This window comes from Lissotriton helveticus, assembly GCF_964261635.1.
Source record: "Lissotriton helveticus chromosome 1_1 unlocalized genomic scaffold, aLisHel1.1 SUPER_1_unloc_5, whole genome shotgun sequence".
Classification (NCBI taxonomy): Eukaryota; Metazoa; Chordata; class Amphibia; order Caudata; family Salamandridae; genus Lissotriton; species Lissotriton helveticus.
Genome location: NW_027611692.1, coordinates 1,860,249 through 1,885,798, shown reverse-complemented (window position 1 = coordinate 1,885,798; position 25,550 = coordinate 1,860,249).

Genomic DNA, 25,550 nt, shown 5'->3' with positions numbered 1-25,550 from the left:
CTTGCGTGTGCGGCAAGGGTCACAGCGCCTCAGACTGGAGAAGACATGAATGACCCAGCCCTCAGACTTGCCTTTGCGGCAAGGGTCCCAGTGCCTCAGACGGGAGAATACGTGAATGACCCAGCCCTCAGACTTGTGTGTGCGGCAAGGGTCACAGCGCCTCAGAAGGGAGAATACATGAATGACCCAGCCCTCAGACTTGCGTGTGCGGCAAGGGTCACAGCCCCTCAGACTGGAGAATACATCAATGACCCAGCCCTCAGACTTGCGTTTGCGGCAAGGGTAACAGCGCCTCAGACGGGAGAATACATGAATGACCCAGCCCTCAGACTTGCGTGTGCGGCAAGGGTCACAGCCCCTCAGACTGGAGAATACATGAATGACCCAAGCCCTCAGACTTGCGTGTGCGGCAAGGGTTACAGCGCCTCAGACTGGAGAATACATGAATGACCCAAGCCCTCGGACTTGCATGTGTGGCAAGGGTCACAGCGCCTCAGACTGGAGAACCCTTGAATGACACAAGCACTCAGACTTGGGTGTGCGGCAAGGGCCCCAGCGCCCTTTAGACTGGAGAACACATGAATGACCCAGCCCTCAGACTTGCTTATGCGAAAAGGGCCCCAGCGCCTCAGACTGGAGAATAAATGAATGACCCAGCCCTCAGACTTGCGTGTGCGGCAAGGGTCCCAGCGCCTCAGACTGGAGAATACATGAATGACCCAGCCCTCAGACTTGCGTTTGCGGCAAGGGTCCTAGCGCCTCAGACAGGAGAATACATGAATGACACAAGCCCTCAGACTTGCGTGTGCGGCAATGGTCCCAGCGCCTCAGACTGGAGAATACATGAATGAACCAGCCCTCAGACTTGCGTGTGCGGCAAGGGTCCCAGCGCCTTAGACTGGAGAATACATGAATGACCCAGCCCTCAGACCTCGTGTGCGGCAAGGGTCCCAGCGCCTCAGACTGGAGAATACATGAATGACCCAGCCCTCAGACCTCGTGTGCGGCAAGGGTCCAGCGCCTAAGACTGGAGAATACATGAATGACCAAGCTCTCAGACTTGCGTGTGTGGCAAGGGTCCCAGCGCCTCAGACTGGAGAATACATGAATGACCCAGCCCTCAGACTTGCGTGTGCGGCAAGGGTCACAGCGCCTCAGACGGGAGAATACATGAATGACCCAACCCTCAGACTTGCGTGTGCGGCAAGGGTCACAGCCCCTCAGACTGGATAATACATGAATGACCCAGCTCTCAGACTTGCGTGTGCGGCAAGGGTCCCAGCGCCTCAGACTGGAGAATACATGAATGACCCAGCCCTCAGACTTGCGTGTGCGGCAAGGGTCACAGCGCCTCAGACGGGAGAATACATGAATGACCCAGCCCTCAGACTTGGGTGTGCGGCAAGGGTCACAGCCCCTCAGACTGGATAATACATGAATGACCCAAGCCCTCAGACTTGCGTGTGCGGCAAGGGTTACAGCGCCTCAGACTGGAGAATACATGAATGACCCAAGCCCTCAGACTTGCGTGTGCGGCAATGGTCACAGAGCCTCAGACTGGAGAATACATGAATGATCCAAGCCCTCAGACTTGCGTGTGCGGCAAGGGTCACAGTGCCTCAGACTGGAGAACAGATGAATGACCCAAGCCCTCAGACTTGCGTGTGCGGCAAGAGTCACAGCGCCTCAGACTGGAGAACACATGAATGACCCAAGCCCTCAGACTTGCGTGTGCTGCAAGGGCCCCAGCGCCTCAGACTGGAGAACACATGAATGACCCAGCCCTCAGACTTGCGTGTGCGGCAAGGGTCCCAGCGTCTCAGACTGGAGAATACATGAATGACCCAGCCCTCAGACTTGCGTGTGCGGCAAGGGTCCCAGCGCCTCAGACTGGAGAATACATGAATAACCCAGCCCTCAGACTTGCGTGTGCGGCAAGGGTCCCAGCGCCTCAGACTGGAGAACACATGAACGACCTAGCCCTCAGACTTGCGTGTGCGGCAAGGGTCCCAGCGCCTCAGACTGGAGAATACCTGAATGACCCAGCCCTCAGACTTGCGTGTGCGGCAAGGGTCCCAGCGCCTCAGACTGGAGAATACATGAATGACCCAGCCCTCAGACTTGCGTGTGCGGCAAGGGTCACAGCGCCTCAGACTGGAGAATACATGAATGACCCAGCCCTCAGACTTGCTTTTGCGGCAAGGGTAACAGCGCCTCAGACGGGAGAATACATGAATGACCCAGCCCTCAGACTTGCGTGTGCGGCAAGGGTCACAGCCCCTCAGACTGGAGAATACATGAATGACCCAAGCCCTCAGACTTGCGTGTGCGGCAAGGGTTACAGCGCCTCAGACTGGAGAATACATGAATGACCCAAGCCCTCGGACTTGCATGTGCGGCAAGGGTCACAGCGCCTCAGACTGGAGAACCCTTGAATGACACAAGCACTCAGACTTGGGTGTGCGGCAAGGGCCCCAGCACCTCAGACTGGAGAACACATGAATGACCCAGCCCTCAGACTTGCTTATGCGGAAAGGGCCCCAGCGCCTCAGACTGGAGAATACATGAATGACCCAGCCCTCAGACTTGCGTGTGCAGCAAGGTTCACAGTGCCTCAGACGGGAGAATACATGAACGACCCAGCCCTCAGACTTGCGGGTGCGGCAAGGGTCCCAGCGCCTCAGACTGGAGAATACATGAATGACCCGAGCCCTCAGACCTGCGTGTGCGGCAAGGGTCACAGCGCCTCAAACTGGAGAACACATGAATGACCAAAGCCCTCAGACTTGCGTGTGTGGCAAGGGTCCCAGCGCCTCAGACTGGAGAAAACATGAATGACCCAGACCTCAGACTTGCGTGTGCGGAAAGGGTCCCAGCGCCTCAGACTGGAGAATACATGAATGAACCAGCTCTCAGACTTGCGTGTGCGGCAAGGGTCCCAGCGCCTTAGACTGGAGAATACATGAATGACCCAGCCCTCAGACCTCGTGTGCGGCAAGGGTCCCAGCGCCTCAGACTGGAGAATACATGAATGACCCAGCCCTCAGACCTCGTGTGCGGCAAGGGTCCAGCGCCTAAGACTGGAGAATACATGAATGACCCAGCTCTCAGACTTGCGTGTGCGGCAAGGGTCCCAGCGCCTCAGACTGGAGAATACATGAATGACCCAGCACTCAGACTTGCGTGTGCGGCAAGGGTCACAGCGCCTCAGACGGGAGAATACATGAATGACCCAGCCCTCAGACTTGCGTGTGCGGCAAGGGTCACAGCCCCTCAGACTGGATAATACATGAATGACCCAAGCCCTCAGACTTGCGTGTGTGGCAAGGGTTACAGCGCCTCAGACTGGAGAATACATGAATGACCCAAGCCCTTAGACTTGCGTGTGCGGCAAGAGTCACAGCGCCTCAGACTGGAGAACACATGAATGACCCAAGCCCTCAAACTTGCGTGTGCGGCAAGGGCCCCAGCGCCTCAGACTGGAGAACCCTTGAATGACACAAGTCCTCAGACTTGGGTGTGCGGCAAGGGCCCCAGCGCCTCAGACTGGAGAACACATGAATGACCCAGCCCTCAGACTTGCGTATGCGGAAAGGGCCCCAGCGCCTCAGACTGGAGAATACATGAATGACCCAGCCCTCAGACTTGCGTGTGCGGCAAGGGTCCCAGCGCCTCAGACTGGAGAATACATGAATGACCCAGCCCTCAGACTTGCGTTTGCGGCAAGGGTCCCAGCGCCTCAGACTGGAGAACACATGAATGACCCAGCCCTCAGACTTGCGTGTGCGGCAAGGGTCCCAGCGTCTCAGACTGGAGAATACATGAATGACCCAGCCCTCAGACTTGCGTGTGCGGCAAGGGTCCCAGCGCCTCAGACTGGAGAATACATGAATGACCCAGCCCTCAGACTTGCGTGTGCGGCAAGGGTCCCAGCGCCTCAGACTGGAGACTACATGAATGACACAGCCCTCAGACTTGCGTGTGCGGCAAGGGTCACAGCGCCTCAGACTGGAGAAGACATGAATGACCCAGCCCTCAGACTTGCCTTTGCGGCAAGGGTCCCAGTGCCTCAGACGGGAGAATACGTGAATGACCCAGCCCTCAGACTTGCGTGTGCGGCAAGGGTCACAGCCCCTCAGACTGGAGAATACATCAATGACCCAGCCGTCAGACTTGCGTTTGCGGCAAGGGTAACAGCGCCTCAGACGGGAGAATACATGAATGACCCAGCCCTCAGACTTGGGTGTGCGGCAAGGGTCACAGCCCCTCAGACTGGATAATACATGAATGACCCAAGCCCTCAGACTTGCGTGTGCGGCAAGGGTTACAGCGCCTCAGACTGGAGAATACATGAATGACCCAAGCCCTCAGACTTGCGTGTGCGGCAATGGTCACAGAGCCTCAGACTGGAGAATACATGAATGATCCAAGCCCTCAGACTTGCGTGTGCGGCAAGGGTCACAGTGCCTCAGACTGGAGAACAGATGAATGACCCAAGCCCTCAGACTTGCGTGTGCGGCAAGAGTCACAGCGCCTCAGACTGGAGAACACATGAATGACCCAAGCCCTCAGACTTGCGTGTGCTGCAAGGGCCCCAGCGCCTCAGACTGGAGAACACATGAATGACCCAGCCCTCAGACTTGCGTGTGCGGCAAGGGTCCCAGCGTCTCAGACTGGAGAATACATGAATGACCCAGCCCTCAGACTTGCGTGTGCGGCAAGGGTCCCAGCGCCTCAGACTGGAGAATACATGAATAACCCAGCCCTCAGACTTGCGTGTGCGGCAAGGGTCCCGGCGCCTCAGACTGGAGAACACATGAACGACCTAGCCCTCAGACTTGCGTGTGCGGCAAGGGTCCCAGCGCCTCAGACTGGAGAATACCTGAATGACCCAGCCCTCAGACTTGCGTGTGCGGCAAGGGTCCCAGCGCCTCAGACTGGAGAATACATGAATGACCCAGCCCTCAGACTTGCGTGTGCGGCAAGGGTCACAGCGCCTCAGACTGGAGAATACATGAATGACCCAGCCCTCAGACTTGCTTTTGCGGCAAGGGTAACAGCGCCTCAGACGGGAGAATACATGAATGACCCAGCCCTCAGACTTGCGTGTGCGGCAAGGGTCACAGCCCCTCAGACTGGAGAATACATGAATGACCCAAGCCCTCAGACTTGCGTGTGCGGCAAGGGTTACAGCGCCTCAGACTGGAGAATACATGAATGACCCAAGCCCTCGGACTTGCATGTGCGGCAAGGGTCACAGCGCCTCAGACTGGAGAACCCTTGAATGACACAAGCACTCAGACTTGGGTGTGCGGCAAGGGCCCCAGCACCTCAGACTGGAGAACACATGAATGACCCAGCCCTCAGACTTGCTTATGCGGAAAGGGCCCCAGCGCCTCAGACTGGAGAATACATGAATGACCCAGCCCTCAGACTTGCGTGTGCGGCAAGGTTCACAGTGCCTCAGACGGGAGAATACATGAACGACCCAGCCCTCAGACTTGCGGGTGCGGCAAGGGTCCCAGCGCCTCAGACTGGAGAATACATGAATGACCCGAGCCCTCAGACCTGCGTGTGCGGCAAGGGTCACAGCGCCTCAAACTGGAGAACACATGAATGACCAAAGCCCTCAGACTTGCGTGTGTGGCAAGGGTCCCAGCGCCTCAGACTGGAGAAAACATGAATGACCCAGACCTCAGACTTGCGTGTGCGGAAAGGGTCCCAGCGCCTCAGACTGGAGAATACATGAATGAACCAGCTCTCAGACTTGCGTGTGCGGCAAGGGTCCCAGCGCCTTAGACTGGAGAATACATGAATGACCCAGCCCTCAGACCTCGTGTGCGGCAAGGGTCCCAGCGCCTCAGACTGGAGAATACATGAATGACCCAGCCCTCAGACCTCGTGTGCGGCAAGGGTCCAGCGCCTAAGACTGGAGAATACATGAATGACCCAGCTCTCAGACTTGCGTGTGCGGCAAGGGTCCCAGCGCCTCAGACTGGAGAATACATGAATGACCCAGCACTCAGACTTGCGTGTGCGGCAAGGGTCACAGCGCCTCAGACGGGAGAATACATGAATGACCCAGCCCTCAGACTTGCGTGTGCGGCAAGGGTCACAGCCCCTCAGACTGGATAATACATGAATGACCCAAGCCCTCAGACTTGCGTGTGTGGCAAGGGTTACAGCGCCTCAGACTGGAGAATACATGAATGACCCAAGCCCTTAGACTTGCGTGTGCGGCAAGAGTCACAGCGCCTCAGACTGGAGAACACATGAATGACCCAAGCCCTCAAACTTGCGTGTGCGGCAAGGGTCCCAGCTCCTCAGACTGGAGAATACATGAATGACCCAGCCCTCAGACTTGCGTGTGCGGCAAGGGTCCCAGCGCCTCAGACTGGAGACTACATGAATGACACAGCCCTCAGACTTGCGTGTGCGGCAAGGGTCACAGCGCCTCAGACTGGAGAAGACATGAATGACCCAGCCCTCAGACTTGCCTTTGCGGCAAGGGTCCCAGTGCCTCAGACGGGAGAATACGTGAATGACCCAGCCCTCAGACTTGCGTGTGCGGCAAGGGTCACAGCCCCTCAGACTGGAGAATACATCAATGACCCAGCCCTCAGACTTGCGTTTGCGGCAAGGGTAACAGCGCCTCAGACGGGAGAATACATGAATGACCCAGCCCTCAGACTTGCGTGTGCGGCAAGGGTCACAGCCCCTCAGACTGGAGAATACATGAATGACCCAAGCCCTCAGACTTGCGTGTGCGGCAAGGGTTACAGCGCCTCAGACTGGAGAATACATGAATGACCCAAGCCCTCGGACTTGCATGTGTGGCAAGGGTCACAGCGCCTCAGACTGGAGAACCCTTGAATGACACAAGCACTCAGACTTGGGTGTGCGGCAAGGGCCCCAGCGCCTCAGACTGGAGAACACATGAATGACCCAGCCCTCAGACTTGCTTATGCGGAAAGGGCCCCAGCGCCTCAGACTGGAGAATAAATGAATGACCCAGCCCTCAGACTTGCGTGTGCGGCAAGGGTCCCAGCGCCTCAGACTGGAGAATACATGAATGACCCAGCCCTCAGACTTGCGTTTGCGGCAAGGGTCCTAGTGCCTCAGACAGGAGAATACATGAATGACACAAGCCCTCAGACTTGCGTGTGCGGCAATGGTCCCAGCGCCTCAGACTGGAGAATACATGAATGAACCAGCCCTCAGACTTGCGTGTGCGGCAAGGGTCCCAGCGCCTTAGACTGGAGAATACATGAATGACCCAGCCCTCAGACCTCGTGTGCGGCAAGGGTCCCAGCGCCTCAGACTGGAGAATACATGAATGACCCAGCCCTCAGACCTCGTGTGCGGCAAGGGTCCAGCGCCTAAGACTGGAGAATACATGAATGACCAAGCTCTCAGACTTGCGTGTGCGGCAAGGGTCCCAGCGCCTCAGACTGGAGAATACATGAATGACCCAGCCCTCAGACTTGCGTGTGCGGCAAGGGTCACAGCGCCTCAGACGGGAGAATACATGAATGACCCAACCCTCAGACTTGCGTGTGCGGCAAGGGTCACAGCCCCTCAGACTGGATAATACATGAATGACCCAGCTCTCAGACTTGCGTGTGCGGCAAGGGTCCCAGCGCCTCAGACTGGAGAATACATGAATGACCCAGCCCTCAGACTTGCGGGTGCGGCAAGGGTCACAGCGCCTCAGACGGGAGAATACATGAATGACCCAGCCCTCAGACTTGGGTGTGCGGCAAGGGTCACAGCCCCTCAGACTGGATAATACATGAATGACCCAAGCCCTCAGACTTGCGTGTGCGGCAAGGGTTACAGCGCCTCAGACTGGAGAATACATGAATGACCCAAGCCCTCAGACTTGCGTGTGCGGCAATGGTCACAGAGCCTCAGACTGGAGAATACATGAATGATCCAAGCCCTCAGACTTGCGTGTGCGGCAAGGGTCACAGTGCCTCAGACTGGAGAACAGATGAATGACCCAAGCCCTCAGACTTGCGTGTGCGGCAAGAGTCACAGCGCCTCAGACTGGAGAACACATGAATGACCCAAGCCCTCAGACTTGCGTGTGCTGCAAGGGCCCCAGCGCCTCAGACTGGAGAACACATGAATGACCCAGCCCTCAGACTTGCGTGTGCGGCAAGGGTCCCAGCGTCTCAGACTGGAGAATACATGAATGACCCAGCCCTCAGACTTGCGTGTGCGGCAAGGGTCCCAGCGCCTCAGACTGGAGAATACATGAATAACCCAGCCCTCAGACTTGCGTGTGCGGCAAGGGTCCCAGCGCCTCAGACTGGAGAACACATGAACGACCTAGCCCTCAGACTTGCGTGTGCGGCAAGGGTCCCAGCGCCTCAGACTGGAGAATACCTGAATGACCCAGCCCTCAGACTTGCGTGTGCGGCAAGGGTCCCAGCGCCTCAGACTGGAGAATACATGAATGACCCAGCCCTCAGACTTGCGTGTGCGGCAAGGGTCCCAGCGCCTCAGACTGGAGACTACATGAATGACACAGCCCTCAGACTTGCATTTGCGGCAAGGGTCCCAGTGCCTCAGACGGGAGAATACGTGAATGACCCAGCCCTCAGACTTGTGTGTGCGGCAAGGGTTACAGCGCCTCAGAAGGGAGAATACATGAATGACCCAGCCCTCAGACTTGCGTGTGCGGCAAGGGTCACAGCGCCTCAGACTGGAGAATACATGAATGACCCAGCCCTCAGACTTGCGTTTGCGGCAAGGGTAACAGCGCCTCAGACGGGAGAATACATGAATGACCCAGCCCTCAGACTTGCGTGTGCGGCAAGGGTCACAGCCCCTCAGACTGGAGAATACATGAATGACCCAAGCCCTCAGACTTGCGTGTGCGGCAAGGGTTACAGCGCCTCAGACTGGAGAATACATGAATGACCCAAGCCCTCGGACTTGCATGTGCGGCAAGGGTCACAGCGCCTCAGACTGGAGAACCCTTGAATGACACAAGCACTCAGACTTGGGTGTGCGGCAAGGGCCCCAGCGCCTCAGACTGGAGAACACATGAATGACCCAGCCCTCAGACTTGCTTATGCGGAAAGGGCCCCAGCGCCTCAGACTGGAGAATACATGAATGACCCAGCCCTCAGATTTGCGTTTGCGTCAAGGTTCACAGTGCCTCAGACGGGAGAATACATGAATGACCCAGCCCTCAGACCTGCGTGTGCGGCAAGGGTCACAGCGCCTCAAACTGGAGAACACATGAATGACCCAAGCCCTCAGACTTGCGTGTGTGGCAAGGGTCCCAGCGCCTCAGACTGGAGAATACATGAATGACCCAGACCTCAGACTTGCGTGTGCGGAAAGGGTCCCAGCGCCTCAGACTGGAGAATACATGAATGAACCAGCCCTCAGACTTGCGTGTGCGGCAAGGGTCCCAGCGCCTTAGACTGGAGAATACATGAATGACCCAGCCCTCAGACTTGCGTGTGTGGCAAGGGTCCCAGCGCCTCAGACTGGAGAATACATGAATGACCCAAGCCCTCAGACTTGCGTGTGCGGCAAGGGTCACAGCGCCTCAGACTGGAGAACACATGAATGACCCAAGCCCTCAGACTTACGTGTGCGGCAAGGTTCACAGTGCCTCAGACGGGAGAATACATGAATGACCCAGCCCTCAGACTTGCGGGTGCGGCAAGGGTCCCAGCGCCTCAGACTGGAGAATACATGAATAACCCAGCCCTCAGACTTGCGTGTGCGGCAAGGTTCACAGCGCCTCAGACTGGAGAATACATGAATGACCCAAGCCCTCAGACTTGCGTGTGCGGCAAGGGCCCCAGCGTCTCAGACTGGAGAACACATGAATGACCCAGCCCTCAGACTTGCGTGTGTGGCAAGGGTCCCAGCGCCTCAGACTGGAGAATACATGAATGACCCAAGCCCTCAGACTTGCGTGTGCGGCAAGGGTCACAGCGCCTCAGACTGGAGAACACATGAATGACCCAAGCCCTCAGACTTGCGTGTGCGGCAAGAGTCACAGCGCCTCAGACTGGAAAACACATGAATGACCCAAGCCCTCAGACTTGCGTGTGCGGCAAGGGCCCCAGCGCCTCAGACTGGAGAACCCTTGAATGACACAAGCACTCAGAATTGGGTGTGCAGCAAGGGCCCCCTGCGCCTCAGACTGGAGAACACATGAATGACCCAGCCCTCAGACTTGCGTATGCGGAAAGGGCCCCAGCGCCTCAGACTGGAGAATGCATAAATGACCCAGCCCTCAGACTTGCATGTGCGGCAAGGGTCCCAGCGCCTCAGACTGGAGAATACATGAATGACCCAGCCCTCAGACTTGCGTGTGCGGCAAGGGTCCCAGCGCCTCAGACTGGAGAATACATGAATGACCCAGCCCTCAGACTTGCGTTTGCGGCAAGGGTCCCAGCGCCTCAGACAGGAGAATACATGAATGACCCAAGCCCTCAGACTTGCGTGTGCGGCAATGGTCACAGCGCCTCAGACTGGAGAATACATGAATGACCCAAGCATTCAGACTTGCGTGTGCGGCAAGGGTCACAGCGCCTCAGACTGGAGAACACATGAATGACCCAAGCCCTCAGACTTGCGTGTGCGGCAGGAGTCACAGTGCCTCAGACTGGAGAACACATGAATGACCCAAGCCCTCAGACTTGCGTGTGCGGCAAGGGCCCCAGCGCCTCAGACTGGAGAACCCATGAATGACACAAGCACTCAGACTTGGGTGTGCGGCAAGAGTCACAGCGCCTCAGACTGGAGAATACATGAATGACCCAAGCCCTCAGACTTGCGTGTGCGGCAAGGGCCCCAGCGCCTCAGACTGGAGAACACAGGAATGACCCAGCCCTCAGACTTGCGTATGCGGAAAGGGCCCCAGCGCCTCAGACTGCAGAATACATGAATGACCCAGCCCTCAGACTTGCGTGTGCGGCAAGGGTCCCAGCGCCTCAGACTGGAGAACACATGAATGACCCAGCCCTCAGACTTGCATGTGCGGCAAGGGTCCCAGCGCCTCAGACTGGAGAATACATGAACGACCCAGCCCTCAGACTTGTGTGTGCGGCAAGGGTCCCTGCGCCTCAGACTGGAGAACACATGAATGACCCAGCCCTCAGACTTGCGTATGCGGAAAGGGCCCCAGCGCCTCAGACTGGAGAATACATAAATGACCCAGCCCTCAGACTTGCATGTGCGGCAAGGGTCCCAGCGCCTCAGACTGGAGAATACATGAATGACCCAGCCCTCAGACTTGCGTGTGCGGCAAGGGTCCCAGCGCCTCAGACTGGAGAATACATGAATGACCCAGCCCTCAGACTTGAGTTTGCGGCAAGGGTCCCAGCGCCTCAGACTGGAGAACACATGAATGACCCAGCCCTCAGACTTGCATGTGCGGCAAGGGTCCCAGCGCCTCAGACTGGAGAATACATGAACGACCCAGCCCTCAGACTTGTGTGTGCGGCAAGGGTCCCAGCGCCTCAGACTGGAGAACACATGAATGACCCAGCCCTCAGACTTGCGTGTGCGGCAAGGGTCCCAGCGCCTCAGACTGGAGAATACATGAACGACCCAGCCCTCAGACTTGCGTGTGCGGCAAGGGTCCCAGCGCCTCAGACTGGAGAATACATGAACGACCCAGCCCTCAGACTTGCATGTGCAGCAAGGGTCACAGCGCCTCAGACTGGAGAACCCTTGAATGACACAAGCACTCAGACTTGGGTGTGCGGCAAGGGCCCCAGCGCCTCAGACTGGAGAACACATGAATGACCCAGCCCTCAGACTTGCTTATGCGGAAAGGGCCCCAGCGCCTCAGACTGGAGAATACATGAATGACCCAGCCCTCAGACTTGCGTTTGCGTCAAGGTTCACAGTGCCTCAGACGGGAGAATACATGAATGACCCAGCCCTCAGACCTGCGTGTGCGGCAAGGGTCACAGCGCCTCAAACTGGAGAACACATGAATGACCCAAGCCCTCAGACTTGCGTGTGTGGCAAGGGTCCCAGCGCCTCAGACTGGAGAATACATGAATGACCCAGACCTCAGACTTGCGTGTGCGGAAAGGGTCCCAGCGCCTCAGACTGGAGAATACATGAATGAACCAGCCCTCAGACTTGCGTGTGCGGCAAGGGTCCCAGCGCCTTAGACTGGAGAATACATGAATGACCCAGCCCTCAGACTTGCGTGTGTGGCAAGGGTCCCAGCGCCTCAGACTGGAGAATACATGAATGACCCAAGCCCTCAGACTTGCGTGTGCGGCAAGGGTCACAGCGCCTCAGACTGGAGAACACATGAATGACCCAAGCCCTCAGACTTGCGTGTGCGGTAAGAGTCACAGCGCCTCAGACTGGAAAACACATGAATGACCCAAGCCCTCAGACTTACGTGTGCGGCAAGGTTCACAGTGCCTCAGACGGGAGAATACATGAATGACCCAGCCCTCAGACTTGCGGGTGCGGCAAGGGTCCCAGCGCCTCAGACTGGAGAATACATGAATAACCCAGCCCTCAGACTTGCGTGTGCGGCAAGGTTCACAGCGCCTCAGACTGGAGAATACATGAATGACCCAAGCCCTCAGACTTGCGTGTGCGGCAAGGGCCCCAGCGTCTCAGACTGGAGAACACATGAATGACCCAGCCCTCAGACTTGCGTGTGTGGCAAGGGTCCCAGCGCCTCAGACTGGAGAATACATGAATGACCCAAGCCCTCAGACTTGCGTGTGCGGCAAGGGTCACAGCGCCTCAGACTGGAGAACACATGAATGACCCAAGCCCTCAGACTTGCGTGTGCGGCAAGAGTCACAGCGCCTCAGACTGGAAAACACATGAATGACCCAAGCCCTCAGACTTGCGTGTGCGGCAAGGGCCCCAGCGCCTCAGACTGGAGAACCCTTGAATGACACAAGCACTCAGAATTGGGTGTGCAGCAAGGGCCCCCTGCGCCTCAGACTGGAGAACACATGAATGACCCAGCCCTCAGACTTGCGTATGCGGAAAGGGCCCCAGCGCCTCAGACTGGAGAATACATAAATGACCCAGCCCTCAGACTTGCATGTGCGGCAAGGGTCCCAGCGCCTCAGACTGGAGAATACATGAATGACCCAGCCCTCAGACTTGCGTGTGCGGCAAGGGTCCCAGCGCCTCAGACTGGAGAATACATGAATGACCCAGCCCTCAGACTTGCGTTTGCGGCAAGGGTCCCAGCGCCTCAGACAGGAGAATACATGAATGACCCAAGCCCTCAGACTTGCGTGTGCGGCAATGGTCACAGCGCCTCAGACTGGAGAATACATGAATGACCCAAGCATTCAGACTTGCGTGTGCGGCAAGGGTCACAGCGCCTCAGACTGGAGAACACATGAATGACCCAAGCCCTCAGACTTGCGTGTGCGGCAAGAGTCACAGTGCCTCAGACTGGAGAACACATGAATGACCCAAGCCCTCAGACTTGCGTGTGCGGCAAGGGCCCCAGCGCCTCAGACTGGAGAACCCATGAATGACACAAGCACTCAGACTTGGGTGTGCGGCAAGAGTCACAGCGCCTCAGACTGGAGAATACATGAATGACCCAAGCCCTCAGACTTGTGTGTGCGGCAAGGGCCCCAGCGCCTCAGACTGGAGAACACATGAATGACCCAGCCCTCAGACTTGCGTATGCGGAAAGGGCCCCAGCGCCTCAGACTGGAGAATACATGAATGACCCAGCCCTCAGACTTGCGTGTGCGGCAAGGGTCCCAGCGCCTTAGACTGGAGAACACATGAATGACCCAGCCCTCAGACTTGAGTGTGCGGCAAGGGTCCCAGCGCCTCAGACTGTAGAATACATTAATGACCCAGCCCTCAGACTTGCGTGTGCGGCAAGGGTCCCAGCGCCTCAGACTGGAGAATACATGAATGACCCAGCCCTCAGACTTGAGTTTGCGGCAAGGGTCCCAGCGCCTCAGACTGGAGAACACATGAATGACCCAGCCCTCAGACTTGCATGTGCGGCAAGGGTCCCAGCGCCTCAGACTGGAGAATACATGAACGACCCAGCCCTCAGACTTGTGTGTGCGGCAAGGGTCCCAGCGCCTCAGACTGGAGAACACATGAATGACCCAGCCCTCAGACTTGCGTGTGCGGCAAGGGTCCCAGCGCCTCAGACTGGAGAATACATGAACGACCCAGCCCTCAGACTTGCGTGTGCGGCAAGGGTCCCAGCGCCTCAGACTGGAGAATACATGAATGACCCAGCCCTCAGACTTGCGTGTGCGGCAAGGGTCCCAGCGCCTCAGACTGGAGAATACATGAATGACCCAGCCCTCAGACTTGCGTGTGCGGCAAGGGTCCCAGCGCCTCAGACTGGAGAATACATGAATGACACAGCCCTCAGACTTGCGTGTGCGGCAAGGGTCACAGCGCCTCAGACTGGAGAAGTCTTGAATGACCCAGCCCTCAGACTTGCATGTGCGGCAAGGGTCACAGTGCCTCAGACGGGAGAATACATGAATGACCCAGCCCTCAGACTTGCGTGTGCGGCAAGGGTCACAGCGCCTCAGAAGGGAGAATACATGAATGACCCAGCACTCAGACTTGCGTGTGCGGCAAGGGTCACAGCGCCTCAGACGGGAGAATACATGAATGACCCAGCCCTCAGACTTGCGTGTGCGGCAAGGTTCACAGCGCCTCAGACGGGAGAATACATGAATGACCCAGCCCTCAGACTTGCGTGTGCGGCAAGGGTCACAGCGCCTCAGAAGGGAGAATACATGAATGACCCAGCCCTCAGACTTGCGTGTGCGACAAAGTTCACAGCGCCTCAGACGGGAGAATACATGAATGACCCAGCCCTCAGACTTGCGTGTGCGGCAAGGGTCACAGCGCCTCAGACGGGAGAATACATGAATGACCCAGCCCTCAGACTTGCGTGTGCGGCAAGGGTCACAGCGCCTCAGACTGGAGAATACATGAATGACCCAGCCCTCAGACTTGCGTGTGCGGCAAGGGTCACAGTGCCTCAGACTGGAGAATACATGAATGACCCAAGCCCTCAGACTTGCGTGTGCGGCAAGGGCCCCAGCGTCTCAGACTGGAGAACACATGAATGACCCAGCCCTCAGACTTGCGTGTGTGGCAAGGGTCCCAGCGCCTCAGACTGGAGAATACATGAATGACCCGAGCCCTCAGACTTGCGTGTGTGGCAAGGGTCACAGCCCCTCAGACTGGAGAATACATGAATGACCCAAGCCCTCAGACTTGCGTGTGCGGCAAGGGTTACAACGCCTCAGACTGGAGAATACATGAATGACCCAAGCCCTCGGACTTGCATGTGCGGCAAGGGTCACAGCGCCTCAGACTGGAGAACCCTTGAATGACACAAGCACTCAGACTTGGGTGTGCGGCAAGGGCCCCAGCGCCTCAGACTGGAGAACACATGAATGACCCAGCCCTCAGACTTGTTTATGCGGAAAGGGCCCCAGCGCCTCAGACTGGAGAATACATGAATGACCCAGCCCTCAGACTTGCGTTTGCGTCAAGGTTCACAGTGCCTCAGACGGGAGAATACATGAATGACCCAGCCCTCAGACCTGCGTGTGCGGCAAGGGTCACAGCGCCTCAAACTGGAGAACACATGAATGACCCAAGCCCTCAGATTTGCGTGTGTGGCAAGGGTCCCAGCGCCTCAGACTGGAGAATACATGAATGACCCAGACCTCAGACTTGCGTGTGCGGAAAGGGTCCCAGCGCCTCAGACTGGAGAATACATGAATGAACCAGCCCTCAGACTTGCGTGTGCGGCAAGGGTCCCAGTGCCTTAGACTGGAGAATACATGAATGACCCAGCCCTCAGACTTGCGTGTGTGGCAAGGGTCCCAGCGCCTCAGACTGGAGAATACATGAATGACCCAAGCCCTCAGACTTGCGTGTGCGGCAAGGGTCACAGCGCCTCAGACTGGAGAACACATGAATGACTCAAGCCCTCAGACTTACGTGTGCGGCAAGGTTCACAGTGCCTCAGACGGGAGAATACATGAATGACCCAGCCCTCAGACTTGCGGGTGCGGCAAGGGTCCCAGCGCCTCAGACTGGAGAATACATGAATAACCCAGCCCTCAGACTTGCGTGTGCGGCAAGGTTCACAGCGCCTCAGACTGGAGAATACATGAATGACCCAAGCCCTCAGACTTGCGTGTGCGGCAAGGGCCCCAGCGTCTCAGACTGGAGAACACATGAATGACCCAGCCCTCAGACTTGCGTGTGTGGCAAGGGTCCCAGCGCCTCAGACTGGAGAATACATGAATGACCCAAGCCCTCAGACTTGCGTGTGCGGCAAGGGTCACAGCGCCTCAGACTGGAGAACACATGAATGACCCAAGCCCTCAGGCTTGCGTGTGCGGCAAGAGTCACAGCGCCTCAGACTGGAAAACACATGAATGACCCAAGCCCTCAGACTTGCGTGTGCGGCAAGGGCCCCAGCGCCTCAGACTGGAGAACCCTTGAATGACACAAGCACTCAGAATTGGGTGTGCAGCAAGGGCCCCCTGCGCCTCAGACTGGAGAACACATGAATGACCCAGCCCTCAGACTTGCGTATGCGGAAAGGGCCCCAGCGCCTCAGACTGGAGAATACATAAATGACCCAGCCCTCAGACTTGCATGTGCGGCAAGGGTCCCAGCGCCTCAGACTGGAGAATACATGAATGACCCAGCCCTCAGACTTGCGTGTGCGGCAAGGGTCCCAGCGCCTCAGACTGGAGAATACATGAATGACCCAGCCCTCAGACTTGCGTTTGCGGCAAGGGTCCCAGCGCCTCAGACAGGAGAATACATGAATGACCCAAGCCCTCAGACTTGCGTGTGCGGCAATGGTCACAGCGCCTCAGACTGGAGAATACATGAATGACCCAAGCATTCAGACTTGCGTGTGCGGCAAGGGTCACAGCGCCTCAGACTGGAGAACACATGAATGACCCAAGCCCTCAGACTTGCGTGTGCGGCAGGAGTCACAGTGCCTCAGACTGGAGAACACATGAATGACCCAAGCCCTCAGACTTGCGTGTGCGGCAAGGGCCCCAGCGCCTCAGACTGGAGAACCCATGAATGACACAAGCACTCAGACTTGGGTGTGCGGCAAGAGTCACAGCGCCTCAGACTGGAGAATACATGAATGACCCAAGCCCTCAGACTTGCGTGTGCGGCAAGGGCCCCAGCGCCTCAGACTGGAGAACACATGAATGACCAAGCCCTCAGACTTGCGTATGCGGAAAGGGCCCCAGCGCCTCAGACTGGAGAATACATGAATGACCCAGCCCTCAGACTTGCGTGTGCGGCAAGGGTCCCAGCGCCTCAGACTGGAGAACACATGAATGACCCAGCCCTCAGACTTGCATGTGCGGCAAGGGTCCCAGCGCCTCAGACTGGAGAATACATGAACGACCCAGCCCTCAGACTTGTGTGTGCGGCAAGGGTCCCTGCGCCTCAGACTGGAGAACACATGAATGACCCAGCCCTCAGACTTGCATATGCGGAAAGGGCCCCAGCGCCTCAGACTGGAGAATACATAAATGACCCAGCCCTCAGACTTGCATGTGCGGCAAGGGTCCCAGCGCCTCAGACTGGAGAATACATGAATGACCCAGCCCTCAGACTTGCGTGTGCGGCAAGGGTCCCAGCGCCTCAGACTGGAGAATACATGAATGACCCAGCCCTCAGACTTGAGTTTGCGGCAAGGGTCCCAGCGCCTCAGACTGGAGAACACATGAATGACCCAGCCCTCAGACTTGCATGTGCGGCAAGGGTCCCAGCGCCTCAGACTGGAGAATACATGAACGACCCAGCCCTCAGACTTGTGTGTGCGGCAAGGGTCCCAGCGCCTCAGACTGGAGAACACATGAATGACCCAGCCCTCAGACTTGCGTGTGCGGCAAGGGTCCCAGCGCCTCAGACTGGAGAATACATGAACGACCCAGCCCTCAGACTTGCGTGTGCGGCAAGGGTCCCAGCGCCTCAGACTGGAGAATACATGAACGACCCAGCCCTCAGACTTGCATGTGCGGCAAGGGTCACAGCGCCTCAGACTGGAGAACCCTTGAATGACACAAGCACTCAGACTTGGGTGTGCGGCAAGGGCCCCAGCGCCTCAGACTGGAGAACACATGAATGACCCAGCCCTCAGACTTGCTTATGCGGAAAGGGCCCCAGCGCCTCAGACTGGAGAATACATGAATGACCCAGCCCTCAGACTTGCGTTTGCGTCAAGGTTCACAGTGCCTCAGACGGGAGAATACATGAATGACCCAGCCCTCAGACCTGCGTGTGCGGCAAGGGTCACAGCGCCTCAAACTGGAGAACACATGAATGACCCAAGCCCTCAGACTTGCGTGTGTGGCAAGGGTCCCAGCGCCTCAGACTGGAGAATACATGAATGACCCAGACCTCAGACTTGCGTGTGCGGAAAGGGTCCCAGCGCCTCAGACTGGAGAATACATGAATGAACCAGCCCTCAGACTTGCGTGTGCGGCAAGGGTCCCAGCGCCTTAGACTGGAGAATACATGAATGACCCAGCCCTCAGACTTGCGTGTGTGGCAAGGGTCCCAGCGCCTCAGACTGGAGAATACATGAATGACCCAAGCCCTCAGACTTGCGTGTGCGGCAAGGGTCACAGCGCCTCAGACTGGAGAACACATGAATGACCCAAGCCCTCAGACTTGCGTGTGCGGCAAGAGTCACAGCGCCTCAGACTGGAAAACACATGAATGACCCAAGCCCTCAGACTTACGTGTGCGGCAAGGTTCACAGTGCCTCAGACGGGAGAATACATGAATGACCCAGCCCTCAGACTTGCGGGTGCGGCAAGGGTCCCAGCGCCTCAGACTGGAGAATACATGAATAACCCAGCCCTCAGACTTGCGTGTGCGGCAAGGTTCACAGCGCCTCAGACTGGAGAATACATGAATGACCCAAGCCCTCAGACTTGCGTGTGCGGCAAGGGCCCCAGCGTCTCAGACTGGAGAACACATGAATGACCCAGCCCTCAGACTTGCGTGTGTGGCAAGGGTCCCAGCGCCTCAGACTGGAGAATACATGAATGACCCAAGCCCTCAGACTTGCGTGTGCGGCAAGGGTCACAGCGCCTCAGACTGGAGAACACATGAATGACCCAAGCCCTCAGACTTGCGTGTGCGGCAAGAGTCACAGCGCCTCAGACTGGAAAACACATGAATGACCCAAGCCCTCAGACTTGCGTGTGCGGCAAGGGCCCCAGCGCCTCAGACTGGAGAACCCTTGAATGACACAAGCACTCAGAATTGGGTGTGCAGCAAGGGCCCCCTGCGCCTCAGACTGGAGAACACATGAATGACCCAGCCCTCAGACTTGCGTATGCGGAAAGGGCCCCAGCGCCTCAGACTGGAGAATACATAAATGACCCAGCCCTCAGACTTGCATGTGCGGCAAGGGTCCCAGCGCCTCAGACTGGAGAATACATGAATGACCCAGCCCTCAGACTTGCGTGTGCGGCAAGGGTCCCAGCGCCTCAGACTGGAGAATACATGAATGACCCAGCCCTCAGACTTGCGTTTGCGGCAAGGGTCCCAGCGCCTCAGACAGGAGAATACATGAATGACCCAAGCCCTCAGACTTGCGTGTGCGGCAATGGTCACAGCGCCTCAGACTGGAGAATACATGAATGACCCAAGCATTCAGACTTGCGTGTGCGGCAAGGGTCACAGCGCCTCAGACTGGAGAACACATGAATGACCCAAGCCCTCAGACTTGCGTGTGCGGCAAGAGTCACAGTGCCTCAGACTGGAGAACACATGAATGACCCAAGCCCTCAGACTTGCGTGTGCGGCAAGGGCCCCAGCGCCTCAGACTGGAGAACCCATGAATGACACAAGCACTCAGACTTGGGTGTGCGGCAAGAGTCACAGCGCCTCAGACTGGAGAATACATGAATGACCCAAGCCCTCAGACTTGCGTGTGCGGCAAGGGCCCCAGCGCCTCAGACTGGAGAACACATGAATGACCCAGCCCTCAGACTTGCGTATGCGGAAAGGGCCCCAGCGCCTCAGACTGGAGAATACATGAATGACCCAGCCCTCAGACTTGCGTGTGCGGCAAGGGTCCCAGCGCCTCAGACTGGAGAACACATGAATGACCCAGCCCTCAGACTTGAGTGTGCGGCAAGGGTCCCAGCGCCTCAGACTGTAGAATACATTAATGACCCAGCCCTCAGACTTGCGTGTGCGGCAAGGGTCCCAGCGCCTCAGACTGGAGAATACATGAATGACCCAGCCCTCAGACTTGAGTTTGCGGCAAGGGTCCCAGCGCCTCAGACTGGAGAACACATGAATGACCCAGCCCTCAGACTTGCATGTGCGGCAAGGGTCCCAGCGCCTCAGACTGGAGAATACATGAACGACCCAGCCCTCAGACTTGTGTGTGCGGCAAGGGTCCCAGCGCCTCAGACTGGAGAACACATGAATGACCCAGCCCTCAGACTTGCGTGTGCGGCAAGGGTCCCAGCGCCTCAGACTGGAGAATACATGAACGACCCAGCCCTCAGACTTGCGTGTGCGGCAAGGGTCCCAGCGCCTCAGACTGGAGAATACATGAATGACCCAGCCCTCAGACTTGCGTGTGCGGCAAGGGTCTCAGCGCCTCAGACTGGAGAATACATGAATGACCCAGCCCTCAGACTTGCGTGTGCGGCAAGGGTCCCAGCGCCTCAGACTGGAGAATACATGAATGACACAGCCCTCAGATTTGCGTGTGCGGCAAGGGTCACAGCGCCTCAGACTGGAGAAGTCTTGAATGACCCAGCCCTCAGACTTGCATGTGCGGCAAGGGTCACAGTGCCTCAGACGGGAGAATACATGAATGACCCAGCCCTCAGACTTGCGTGTGCGGCAAGGGTCACAGCGCCTCAGAAGGGAGAATACATGAATGACCCAGCACTCAGACTTGCGTGTGCGGCAAGGGTCACAGCGCCTCAGACGGGAGAATACATGAATGACCCAGCCCTCAGACTTGCGTGTGCGGCAAGGTTCACAGCGCCTCATACGGGAGAATACATGAATGACCCAGCCCTCAGACTTGCGTGTGCGGCAAGGTTCACAGCGCCTCAGACGGGAGAATACATGAATGACCCAGCCCTCAGACTTGCGTGTGCGGCAAGGGTCACAGCGCCTCAGACGGGAGAATACATGAATGACCCAGCCCTCAGACTTGCGTGTGCGGCAAGGGTCACAGCGCCTCAGACTGGAGAATACATGAATGACCCAGCCCTCAGACTTGCGTGTGCGGCAAGGGTCACAGCGCCTCAGACTGGAGAATACATAAATGACCCAAGCCCTCAGACTTGCGTGTGCGGCAAGGGCCCCAGCGTCTCAGACTGCAGAACACATGAATGACCCAGCCCTCAGACTTGCGTGTGTGGCAAGGGTCCCAGCGCCTCAGACTGGAGAATACATGAATGACCCGAGCCCTCAGACTTGCGTGTGCGGCAAGGGTCACAGCGCCTCAGACTGGAGAACACATGAATGACCCAAGCCCTCAGACTTGCGTGTGCGGCAAGAGTCACAGCGCCTCAGACTGGAGAACACATGAATGACCCAAGCCCTCAGACTTGCGTGTGCGGCAAGGGCCCCAGCGCCTCAGACTGGAGAACCATTGAATGACACAAGCACTCAGACTTGGGTGTGCGGCAAGGGCCCCAGCGCCTCAGACTGGAGAACACATGAATGACCCAGCCCTCAGACTTGCGTGTGCGGCAAGGGTCGCAGCGCCTCAGACTGGAGAATACATGAATGACCCAGCCCTCAGACTTGCGTGTGCGGCAAGGGTCCCAGCGCCTCAGACTGGAGAATACATGAATGACCCAGCCCTCAGACTTGCGTGTGCGGCAAGGGTCCCAGCGCCTCAGACTGGAGAATACATGAATGACCCAGCCCTCAGACTTGCATGTGCGGCAAGGGTCCCAGCGCCTCAGACTGGAGAATACATGAATGACCCAAGCCCTCAGACTTGCGTGTGCGGCAATGATCACAGTGCCTCAGACTGGAGAATACATGAATGACCCAAGCCCTCAGACTTGCGTGTGCGGCAAGGGTCCCAGCGCCTCAGACTGGAGAATACATGAATGACACAGCCCTCAGACTTGCGTGTGCGGCAAGGGTCACAGCGCCTCAGACTGGAGAAGTCATGAATGACCCAAGCCCTCAGACTTGCGTGAGCGGCAAGGGTCACAGTGCCTCAGACTGGAGAATACATGAATGACCCAGCCCTCAGACTTGCGGGTGCGGCAAGGGTCCCAGCGCCTCAGACTGGAGAATACATGAATGACCCGAGCACTCAGACCTGCGTGTGCGGCAAGGGTCACAGTGCCTCAAACTGGAGAACACATGAATGACCCAAGCCCTCAGACTTGCGTGTGTGGCAAGGGTCCCGGTGCCTCAGACTGGAGAATACATGAATGACCCAGACCTCAGACTTGCGTGTGCGGAAAGGGTCCCAGCGCCTCAGACTGGAGAATACATGAATGAACCAGCCCTCAGACTTGCGTGTGCAGCAAGGGTCCCAGCGCCTTAGACTGGAGAATACATGAATGACCCAGCCCTCAGACCTCGTGTGCGGCAAGGGTCCCAGCGCCTCAAACTGGAGAATACATGAATGACCCAGCCCTCAGACCTCGTGTGCGGCAAGGGTCCAGCGCCTAAGACTGGAGAATACATGAATGACCCAGCTCTCAGACTTGCGTGTGCGGCAAGGGTCCCAGCGCCTCAGACTGGAGAATACATGAATGACCCAGCTTCAGACTTGCGTGTGCGGCAAGGGTCACAGCGCCTCAGACGGGAGAATACATGAATGACCCAGCCCTCAGACTTGCGTGTGCGGAAAGGGTCACAGCCCCTCAGACTGGATAATACATGAATGACCCAAGCCCTCAGACTTGCGTGTGCGGCAAGGGTTACAGCGCCTCAGACTGGAGAATACATGAATGACCCAAGCCCTTAGACTTGCGTGTGCGGCAAGGGTCACAGCGCCTCAGACTGGAGAATACATGAATGACCCAAGCCCTCAGACTTGCATGTGCGGTAAGGGTCCCAGCGCCTCAGACTGGAGAATACATGAATGACCCAGCACTCAGACTTGCGTGTGCGGCAAGGGTCACAGTGCCTCAGACTTTAGAATACATGAATGACCCAAGCCCTCAGACGTGCGTGTGTGGCAAGGGTCACAGTGCCTCAGACTGGAGAATACATGAATGACCCAAGCCCTCAGACTAGCATGTGCAGCAAGGGTCACAGCGCCTCAGACTGGAGAATGCATGAATGACCCAGCCCTCAGGCTTGCGTGTGCGGCAAGGTTCACAGCGCCTCAGACGGGAGAATACATTAATGACCCAGCCCTCAGACTTGTGTGTGCGGCAAGGGTCACAGCGCCTCAGACGGGAGAATACATGAATGACCCAAGCCCTCAGACTTGCATGTGCGTCAAGGGTCACAGCGCCTCAGACTGGAGAATACATGAATGACCCAAGCCATCAGACTTGCATGTGTGGCAAGGGTCACAGCGACTCAGACTGGAGAATACATGAATGACCCAAGCCCTTAGACTTGCGTGTGCGGCAAGGGTCACAGCGCCTCAGACTGGAGAATACATGAATGACCCAAGCTCTCAGACTTGCGTGTGCGGCAAGGGCCCCAGCGCCTCAGACTGGAGAACCCTTGAATGACACAAGCACTCAGACTTGGGTGTGCTGCAAGGGCCCCAGCGCCTCAGACTGGAGAACACATGAATGACCCAGCCCTCAGACTTGCGTGTGCTGCAAGGGTCCCATTGCCTCAGACTGGAGAATACATGAATGACCCAGCCCTCAGACTTGCGTGTGCGGCAAGGGTCCCAGTGCCTCAGACTGGAGAATACATGAATGACCCAGCCCTCAGACTTGCGTGTGCGGCAAGGTTCACAGTGCCTCAGACGGGAGAATACATGAACGACCCAGCCCTCAGACTTGCGGGTGCGGCAAGGGTCCCAGCGCCTCAGACTGGAGAATACATGAATGACCCGAGCCCTCAGACTTGCGTGTGTGGCAAGGGTCCCAGTGCCTTAGACTGGAGAATACACGAATGACCCAGACCTCAGACTTGCGTGTGCGGAAAGGGTCCCAGCGCCTCAGACTGGAGAATACATGAATGAACCAGCCCTCAGACTTGCGTGTGCGGCAAGGGTCCCAGCGCCTTAGACTGGAGAATACATGAATGACCCAGCCCTCAGACCTCGTGTGCGGCAAGGGTCCCAGCGCCTCAGACTGGAGAATACATGAATGACCCAGCCCTCAGACCTCGTGTGCGGCAAGGGTCCAGCGCCTAAGACTGGAGAATACATGAATGACCCAGCCCTCAGACCTCGTGTGCGGCAAGGGTCCCAGCGCCTCAGACTGGAGAATACATGAATGACCCAGCCCTCAGACCTCGTGTGCGGCAAGGGTCCAGCGCCTAAGACTGGAGAATACATGAATGACCCAGCTCTCAGACTTGCGTGTGCGGCAAGGGTCCCAGCGCCTCAGACTGGAGAATACATGAATGACCCAGCCCTCAGACTTGCGTGTGCGGCAAGGGTCACAGCGCCTCAGACGGGAGAATACATGAATGACCCAGCCCTCAGACTTGCGTGTGCGGCAAGGGTCACAGCCCCTCAGACTGGATAATACATGAATGACCCAAGCCCTCAGACTTGCATGTGCGGCAAGGGCCCCAGCGTCTCAGACTGCAGAACACATGAATGACCCAGCCCTCAGACTTGCGTGTGTGGCAAGGGTCCCAGCGCCTCAGACTGGAGAATACATGAATGACCCGAGCCCTCAGACTTGCGTGTGCGGCAAGGGTCACAGCGCCTCAGACTGGAGAACACATGAATGACCCAAGCCCTCAGACTTGCGTGTGCGGCAAGAGTCACAGCGCCTCAGACTGGAGAACACATGAATGACCCAAGCCCTCAGACTTGCGTGTGCGGCAAGGGCCCCAGCGCCTCAGACTGGAGAACCATTGAATGACACAAGCACTCAGACTTGGGTGTGCGGCAAGGGCCCCAGCGCCTCAGACTGGAGAACACATGAATGACCCAGCCCTCAGACTTGCGTGTGCGGCAAGGGTCGCAGCGCCTCAGACTGGAGAATACATGAATGACCCAGCCCTCAGACTTGCGTGTGCGGCAAGGGTCCCAGCGCCTCAGACTGGAGAATACATGAATGACCCAGCCCTCAGACTTGCGTGTGCGGCAAGGGTCCCAGCGCCTCAGACTGGAGAATACATGAATGACCCAGCCCTCAGACTTGCATGTGCGGCAAGGGTCCCAGCGCCTCAGACTGGAGAATACATGAATGACCCAAGCCCTCAGACTTGCGTGTGCGGCAATGATCACAGTGCCTCAGACTGGAGAATACATGAATGACCCAAGCCCTCAGACTTGCGTGTGCGGCAAGGGTCCCAGCGCCTCAGACTGGAGAATACATGAATGACACAGCCCTCAGACTTGCGTGTGCGGCAAGGGT